The sequence below is a fragment of the Xiphophorus maculatus genome, chromosome 17 (assembly GCF_002775205.1).
Source record: "Xiphophorus maculatus strain JP 163 A chromosome 17, X_maculatus-5.0-male, whole genome shotgun sequence".
Classification (NCBI taxonomy): Eukaryota; Metazoa; Chordata; class Actinopteri; order Cyprinodontiformes; family Poeciliidae; genus Xiphophorus; species Xiphophorus maculatus.
In genome coordinates, this window is record NC_036459.1 from 11728801 (window position 1) to 11738866 (window position 10066).

Genomic DNA, 10066 nt, shown 5'->3' on the forward strand with positions numbered 1-10066 from the left:
GATTACTGCTGAGCTGACTCTTAAAGGGGGTTGTTTACTGCCAAACGCACCAGAACAACTGCTTTCAGTAGTCGGGATAAGCCAGGACAGAGGATCAGGGGGGGGGACAAGACATAGCTTGTGTTTTGCTGTATTTGATTTCAAACACGCGAGACATGTCCAAAAGCATGCGCCCCTGTTTGTTGGTCCTCTGCCAGAGATGGGCGAGACAACTGGCGACTATGCTTTCACATCGAGCTTTGACCAGTATATGCATCGTTTAAGTGGAAAACATTCCATATACCAATATTAGTACTGTTTTAGTTTGTTCAATGTGTTTTTACACATACATGTAGGTTTAAAAATGGTTTTTAATGAATTTTTGTTCCCTTACCAGAAGTTGCAGTGTTACAAAGCAACCTGGGAGGTTGAAAATCTGTCCAGAAGACATCAATTACGATGTGAATCATCGTAATTGAAGAGCGGTTAACAGTCATGTCATGTAAACATAAAAGCAACCTTCTAATTAGGATGAAGATGTACTTCCTTCTTGCTTAGTATAAGCCTGACTGGAATTTCCCTGAGATATAAAAACATACTTTATTGTTTTGCATACAGCTGTATGCTATACTCTAATGCGATCAAATGACCACAAATTCAATATGTTTGTGTATGAGGAGCAACTGAGATCTGCAGTAAATAATTCAGACTATTTATTTTTAGTTCCAGCCTTTAATTTATGTTTAATGCTGGTGAAGACATAACATTCGACACAGAGTACTCAACATACAAAATGAAAAACGAAACTTATTTTCCAAACCAAAGCTAGTTTAGTTTTCATGTGTTGGGAATTGTCTTTGTGTTCTTTTGATGAAAACATATTTCAAATGCTTTCCCCGGCGAATTTATGGACACACAAACATTGCTATGAATTATTAGACTTCATCAACCTTGCATAAACGTACTTTTAAAAATTTCTTTCTACCTTTCTTTTCTGTCTCCGACCGCTTTGACTGTTTACTTGTCTTTACGTTTTGATGCCCCATCCCTGCTATTCTCTATAAAGACATGAAAGGATAAACGAAAACAGTTTGTACACAAACACAGCACAGATGCAGCACTTCATACTAATAGGATGGACTTTTTATTTTCCTTCTGCAAACTTAAATTGTGATTCTTCAAAGTCTCACAAGCCCTTTTCCCATAAGTTCCATCAGTGTCTAGCACTTACTCAGACACACTCGGATGGTAATTGATCACTTTAAAGACAACGAGCATTAATCTCTCTTGAGTTTTGGGGAATACCATCATCCTTTCTTCTGCAGTCTTTGTTTCTCTGCTTTCATTGTTGATGCAAATTTTGACGTGCTAAATCTAAATCTCACTCCGTCTTCATCTTTCAGTCTCGGACCGCTCCACTCCTACCAGAGATTTATATATTTTTCTATTATTTCTGGTTCTAATATTTATTTTCTTCCTCTCACTCCCTTTTCTCCCCTCCTGTTTTTGCCCAAAGTCAAAAAAAAATGATTCATTGGAGGTAAAATGAAGAACCGGAATCTACAGGGCTTTGCTTTTTGTATTTTGTCACTTTATAACCAAAAACTTTGTATTTTGTGGAGATTATATGCAGTTTGCTAAAACGAACTTGTGCAATATGACCATAACATTACGTAACGTTTCTTTTCCAAATGAAAATCTGAAATACCTTTGCAACAACTGTTGAAGGAATTACAGCTGCAAGTGTGTCTCTTCCACATTTCTACATCTAGGGATTATTCAGCCACATTTTTTATTTATTCATTTTTTTACAAAGTGCATCTCGCTCAGCCCGACTTCACCTATATTTGAATAAAATCATGATTTTCTCAAATACATTTAGATCTTTCTTCCCAGATTATCCACCTATTAAGCTCCATTTATCATCCCCAAAACAGCTTTCCCGCTAAAGAAAATTATCCCACATCATCATACTGCCACCACCATGTTTCATTATGGGGTGGAATTTTGGAAGAGACGGAAAGATACATTTTGATCTCATCTGGCAAGTTTTCTTCAACTACATGTGTTACATAGTAGAGGAAACTTGTTTTGTTGTTGTGTGCAGGCTGACTTTATTAACTGGTTTTATTTAGAGATGTTTGCATGTAAATAATTTTGAAAACCATGAAACATTTTCCTTCGACTTCACAATCATGGACTTGCGGCCGATGCAGTGCTGAATGCTGGCTGAAAACTGGTGCGGGGGAAAGAGAGTGCATGCTTGTATCTGTTGGCTCGCTCCCGTCTCAAATAATAAACCCGCCGTCTGCGGAAAGTTGTTTCTCCGGATGTCACGGCGGGTTAAAAAAAATAACATGTCTTGACGAAGAAGTGCACAGCCTTGAGGAGCCCAGAGGAATGACGCAGACAAAGGAAGAGAAGTACAAAGAGGCATTAGCAACGTCTCCCTGCGGCTTAATGTGCAGAGACAAAAGGTGAAGAAATTCACCGTGGCTTTGTTGCACGTTCCCTTCACTGCAACAACCATAATTAGTTATCCTTTCACCAAACAATTTCAAAGAAATTGCTTGACTATGCTTGTGGTGGGTGCATGTCTTAAAGCAGTGCTTTCAAAGACTCAATCCTCACTATGGGGGTACGAGTTGTTTGTAAGCTCGCTTCAAGTTATGACTTTTGAATTATTAAGATTGATGTCATAAACGTCTTGAAACAACAATGATCATGCTTTAGTTATACAGTATTTGAGGACTTGCGGCAGCACAAAGTTAGTTTCGAATGTGTTCATTGTCAGTTTGCAGAGTGACCGCAATCGGCCACCCGAAGCCATCGCGCGTTCTTCATCTTCCTTTGTAATGTGGAAGCTGTGTTGGCATCTTTCTTTTGGTTATTTCTTCAGAAATAACTCTTGAATCTCAGGAACCCTGCAGTGCCCAGGAAATCTATCATTGCTGGCTTTCTGGCCTTTCTTTGCAGTAGATCAGACAGGAAATGGGTAGAGGGAGAAGGAGGAAGACATATGCAGCAAAGGTCCCAGAGTCTGGAATCGAACCCTGAACTGCTGTTTCGAGGACTTAAAGCCTCTGTATGTGGGATGGACTCACATGCTTTTTTTTAATTATTCTTTCTTTTTTTTTTTTTTTTTTTTTTACAAAGAATGACTCAGCCGAATAGGTTTTTGGCTTTCAGGGGAAGAACCTGAAGTACCTGGAAAAACTTCTCGAATTCAACAAGGTCCCTGGCCGAAATTCAAACTTACTTTTTGCTGCAAACAACTTGACAGAATGTCTGTAAATATAAATTTCACATAAGATTCTGAAATAAATAAAGAACTGGACTTTAAGTTTGACCATTGTGACATTAATGTGTTTTTATCTAAACCATTCCATAGACTAGTGTGTTTAGTGGTCAATGCAAGAAAGAGAAATTATTTTGTTTTAATTTCTAAGTTCAGACAGCATATTCAGCTGTTCAATTTTTCTTTGAGTTAAGAATAAATAAAAACAAACCAGATTTTGGAGTTTTTTAGAGTATGTTTAGTTTCTGTTTTAGTGTGCAAGTTGCATGCATACATGGATACAGTCATCATGCAGATTGCATTTTTGGTAGTTAATCTAGGTGCTGAAATTATTTTGTACTGTATTTTTCAGTTCTTATAAATCAGTAAGAAAACTCTTAAAATCTCACAGATCTGCACACGAGTGAAAGTTTCTGCCTCGGGCAAACTCTTTAAAATCAAAACTACCACAGAAGCTTCATACCTGTTTTCCCTTTGGGATGTGCATCGGTAAAGGTCACAAAGACAATTCATTCAACGCCGGAAACTCTTCCTGCCAGAAAAACATCGGTTCCAGCATGTTCTGTGTTTACAGGGCCAAAAGAAAAACACAAAAATGTTTTACTGTAAAAGTCATTTGCAGAAAACGTTTGGCTGCTTCGGCAAATTCGGAGATAATAATGCATAAGATATGAGAGAAAAATGTGAGCTAGCCTGCCACAACATAAATGACACCTACCTCACTGTAAGCATGTCAAGATCTTTTAATCAAATTGTCCCAGAACCAATGAGGAAAATCAGCAGCACCACATGAATTGTGCTTTAGAGACTCTATTTTTCTTCTTTCTTTTTTTATACCACCCACAGCCAGTGATATAAACTGACAGTGGTCAAAATGTGTGTGTATGTAAAATTTATTGATTTATTTTTCATTTTTAGAAAGTTTCTTAAGAAATCTGGTTTCTTTTTTTTTTTCCATCTAAATGGGCAAATCTTGCATGAAACCGTTTCATGTTTTTAGCGTTCCATATTGGAGATCGAGGAATGGACACCTCACTTTAAATCCCACACTAATTAAATTCGACTTTAGCTAATTACATGTCATTTATATTGCCCTCTTTTTGTTCCATATTTCCTCGCTTTTTGTGACTTAAAAAGGAACAGTTGTCCAACAGAATAGATTTCTTTTCTCTTCAAAATCAATACAAGTTCCACATTGTTTGAGACGTTAAAAATAACTTTTATAATGCCAAGTTTCATTCCACAACAGTTTGTTTCTCTTTTTTTGGTGCAAGTGTGATTGGGCTAATTGTTCACTTGATGTGGACAGCTGACAGGCAATTTGACAATTCCAGACAATTTATTTAATTTACATGGTTTATTTTTGTCTAGACAAGAAAAAAAAAAAAAAAACAAACGAGAAATATGACTTGGTAGATTTAATTTAGAATTTCATATTTTCTCTGTTGCAGTGCGCTTGGATGAATGCAGATATAAGTACGTTTATGTCTTGCAAAAGAGTAGTAATCTCAATTTTTCAAATTAACATCACTTCCATCCATTGTGCAACCTTTCACCAATCCCAAATCCAGCACACACACACTGGTGTTGGTATCAGTTGCTGCCACACCTGCTTATTCGCTGAGGAACATCCCCATATTTGGACTCTGTCTGAAAGAAAGAATGTTTTTTATAACAGATTGTTTCATCTGTCAAAAATGTGGAGGGGGCTTTTGTCAACCACTATGTGTATTTTGCCCCCTCTTTTTTGTGTGTGTGTGTGTAAAACGTCTGATCAAAGCCAGAGTGGCTGCACAAAATCTAAGCAAACAGCAAAAGCAGCTGTTGCACTGACGTGTGTTGAATTCTATCCATGACCAATAAACAATCCACCAAATCGCACTGACAGCAGGAAATTACGATTAACCTGAAACCTTTAAAAAAAAAAATTGTTGCAATGTTTCAACCAACAGAATATTTATTGTGAAGTGCAGTAAACTTTCATACGTATAACCAAATGAATATTTGAGAGTACCTCAACATTTTTTATGCAAATTATACAACTATTCCAAGTAAAATCAGCCATGTAAGATTTTGTACAATTTGCCTGCTTCAAAGTAGAACCAATACTAAACACATTCCCATCTGTACATCAGAGGCAGTCGAGCTTTGATAGTTTTATTGTACATAATTTGAATACCATCAGATGCGCACAAATGCAACATCAGTTTAAAAGTTTGTACGTCTCTCAGCCACTGCAACACAAGGTAAATACACCATGAGGCGACAGGGATATTAGAATATGTTGGCAATACATCAAAGACATTCCAGCAACAATTTCAGACTATTTTGTCGCGTCACTGTAAAAACCTAAGGAACTATAAGAAGTGTTTCATAAAGAACAACCTTTAAAGCAGTTTGTGTACATCTGTTTTAGCCTCAGGGTTGATTTAATTGGACCTTATGGAGCTTCTTTCGCTTTTACAGTCATCAGAGCTGTCGTTTGTGTTTGATCACACATTACCTCTAATAGGGCTGTGTTGTATGTTTTTCCCGCCATAAAGCAATCTCAACACAGCTTGCTGTTTATAGATTTCACTGCAAAAACACAAAATCTTATCTAGTAATTTTGGTCTAGTTTCTAGTACACTTGAAATAAGACGAAACTAACTTACAAGTAACTTTTCGGCAAGATAGAGGACCTTGTTTTGAGTCAATAACATGTTAATATGGATGAAAAAGTACTAGTTTCATCGGCGTATTATTTCACTTCTAACATGGGAAGAATAACTTGTTTTAAGTGAAATAATCTGCCAGTGGAACTGGCATTTTTTCCATCAAAATTAAGGATTTATTGACTTAAAACAAGCTCCTTTCAATTGCTGAAAAGTCACTTGTAAGTTAGTCTTATTTCAAGTGTTCTAAGATATTTCCACTAGAAACTAGAGATAAATACTTAGAATTTTGTGTTTTTGCAGTTTGTAAAAAGAGAAGAGCACGTACACAAAAGTAAAGAAGAAGTATTATGATGAAGTTGTCAGCAATGGCTGGTGTTCTTCTGTTTACAGTGTACAGTTTTTATTAGTCTAGCCTGGGCAGTCGTCATTGTGATCACCAGTTTCCATGAGGCATAAACATATAGCATGACTTATTTTTTAGGAAGTGGGTTCGTCTCTTTGGTGTAGAAAATAAGCCACAAGGATCCCGTTTATGTGATATTCCTTCTTTTTTTTTGTTTTGTTTTACAATCTACAAATCCTTCGCAGATGTTGTAAGGAACGTATGGAACAACTTTATATTCAGTGTGCAAAACATGTTGGAAAGAAGCCGATCTCAGTCTGCATCCAGTGAAACTGTAGCAAGCTCTTTCTACTGAGGGCAAAAGAAACCCATCAGAGCAAAAAATACCCTCCATTCTACAGCCTCACCCTTTGATTCTTTCCATCCAAACCATCATCAACCCTCTCATTTAACCCACATCCCGTGTTTTCTTTGCTCCCTTTTCTTCCCTTTTTCTGTTTTCACCCAAAGTTCTGTATACCGAATAAGACCATGCAGACAGATCTATGTTTCGACTTTGGCTTCTTCGATCATCTTTTTTTCCCCCTGTGTTGGGACAGATGTGATGAAAACCTGTGACTTTTAATATGTTTGGACATATGCGTATTTAGTCAGTACTAGCTATGTTTAAAAAGTCCAGTAATATAAACAAAAGAGTGAGCGCAGAGGAGACTTTAAAATTCTCTGTAAAATGTCAGAAAAAAATTCAGTAAATCAGGTCGCTGCAGCATTTATTCAACCTCAGTTAATTACTTATTGCCAAATGGAAAATAAATATTCTATCTCATATTGTAGAAGTTTCTTCATAGATCTGTTGTAAATGGATGATTGTTGGCATGAAATACCTCGTGTAGGGTCAGAATTACAGGAATCTTGACGAAGCCTGGTGTTGTATGACAGTTCAAAAAGGATGCTCATAATCTTACGAAGAAATGTGCAGTAATGAATTTACATAACACACATTAGCTCAAAACATTGTTTGGCTTTTCTGACCTTGTTTCTTGTTGGTTTTAACCATGCTTGTATTTCTGGGTGCATTATACACTTTTTGGCAAAACGTGAAAGATGGGAAGATAAATTTGGAATGAAAACATTTTTTGTAGTGGGATACTTATTATGTACTTATTATAGTACATTATTGGCTTGGACACAATCTGCTTCACACATTTTGTTGTGAAGTAAGCAAATCATTTTTTCACAACATAATTGTAATTATGTTGTTTTTCGACAACACAATTACTTCCTCTTGGGCTATGTCTAGATCTGCGCATGAAAGTTTCTGTGTTGCATTGCAAACATGCTTGTGATCTTTCAAATAAGGAAGCCAAGATAACCAAGCTCTTTCTGTAGCACTGCATCATGCAATTAAAACTGCTATGACATGCATGTAATTTATTTTATTTTGTATTTTTTGCCTTTTTGTGTTGCATGCTGGTTTTGGTGGATTTTTTTCTGAAATAATTATATACACGACCACCAAAGTGCTGGTCTTTAAGTTAGAAACAGTCCTAATATCCAACTAAACCAGAGTATTATTTAAAACATCTCAAATAATTACACAGAGACCCATTGAAAGACACAAACTGGGGCCCAACATCAACATTTTACACAAATATCATAGCAATAACTGAAACGTCATGCTACACCACGCAGAAACTCAGTCTGCAACGATGAACATTCACATGCTTTAGTGTTCAGGGTAAGTAAGAGCAAGTCATCATGTGCAGATGTATTCAATATTGTAAATATTACCACATTTATGTTATTATATATTGTGTATATTTTATATTATACATGTTGTCCTGCATGAGTTTGCACTGTTTTGGAGCTGGCTTTAATTTCATTGTACGCATGTACAGTGACGAACAATACATTCTGTTCTGTTCTAAAATTCGGCATCTTTCATCCTATAGTCCGAAATGGAAGCATGTCATGAGTGACGCATGTTCTTGATGGGCGTGACAGGAATTGGTGTTTCACAAAATGTGCCTAATTTGTTTACGTTAAGGCATACATAAAAAGCCTGCTTAAATACGCCAGCATGTGGTAACACAAAGTACAGTGTGACTTTCCAGTTGGAAGTTCTATTAAGTGGAATTTTCATAGTTTGCAGTAAACCCGTGGTTTGGTTTGGTTGCCAATTTTCTCTTGAGTTGCTTTTTCTAATTGTACTGCGAATGCTAATCCAGAAATCTGTCGGCTTATGGCTGTGTGGGTGGATGCACGAAGGTCACAGCTTTTACATTCCCGACCCGCTGGCCCCAAATAAGTTGTGGTTCGGAGGTCGCAAAGGGAGCCGGTAGCCGACACTGGAGCTGCATACCTTCACCCTGACCTCAGCATCTGGTTCTCGCCCAACTTCACGCAATACATGTGTGAACTTGTTGACTCAGCAAATAAACCTGTTATTAGCTGTGACTGAAGTGAAGGGAGTTTGGGATTTTGTGTCAGGGCGTAAAGAATGGGCCAAGGCAGGGGGTCAGCTTGCAGCTCGACGTTTTCCCAGTGAGCCATAAGAAAGAGAATATAAAGTCTGTCTGGTCTTAGCTGAGTAAAGAAAAAGCTAGAGCCACGGATAAAGCTGTTTGTTCAGGTTGTTTGAAGTGCCAACATCCTACCATTGCAGTTGCATGTTGAAAAGAGTAACTTTCAAGTTGTCATAACTACCTCCGCAGAGACAAGGCGGTCCCTCTTCAGTCGTTTTTGCCTCCTCTGTTGTTGCTGTTGCTCTAGGATTTTGAGTAAAAATGGTCGCTTGATGATTAGACGTATTGTATTGCCACAGCTCTGTATTCCCTCTCGAGCTCAATATAAGCTTTCTTCCCTGTAATTTTGGTTTCGCTGTGACAGCTACACCCTGAGGACTGAACCGTAAACCCCCCTTTTCCACAGAGAGAGAGAGAGAGAGAAAAAAAGCACAAACACATTAAAAAGTTGTTGATGCAGCATATCATCTCATAAAATTTAACTGTGCCTTATTGAAGATGAACCACCAACCAAGGAAAATTGTACTGCTTCTCTGTGGTCTGGGCTGTTGGCAAAGTAGTGAAACAAAGGAAAACACTGGAGTATTCTGAGTCTGGTTCTTTTTCACTGCAAGAGTGCAGAACTGTAAAGATAAGAAAACTGTTACAAAAATCAGACATAAAAGTTGAGTAAACGTATGTGAACACAGAAAACATAAAATGAGGCACAAAACATAAGCAAAAACGATATGGGGTATGACGAAGTGATCTAAATGTTTCATATTTACAACTTAATTTGCTTTGAGCTTTTCATACAGTTCGGTTAGATTATGACACTTATTATGGTAAGGGAAATATGACTTAGTCTAAAGTAAAACCTAAAAAGAATAAATTGAAACAGGCCAGATCTTGGAATCTGTTGATTTTAGAGCGTCTGTTAAATTCTTAAGAATCGCTCTTTATAGATTTTTTTCTCAAATGAATACCATTTTATGGTCAGTTTTTGTATTTTTCTTGCTATTTTTTTTTCTCAAAAAACTACACATCTTCTGCAACAGTAAGCTTCTGTAAGTGTATGCCTGCACATCAGAAAATAAAAATAAAAAAAAAACAGTTAATCGGACTACTTTTGAACAACAGCAGTTCTGTAAACGTGCGCACCCTCGTTTAAATACCAGGTTTTTGTGATATAAAAAAATTACACTTTTACAAATGATTTCAATTTGGACATTTATGTCCAAAGTCAGTCATCAAGGGCCAGTAGTGTCCTGCATGTTTTAGATGT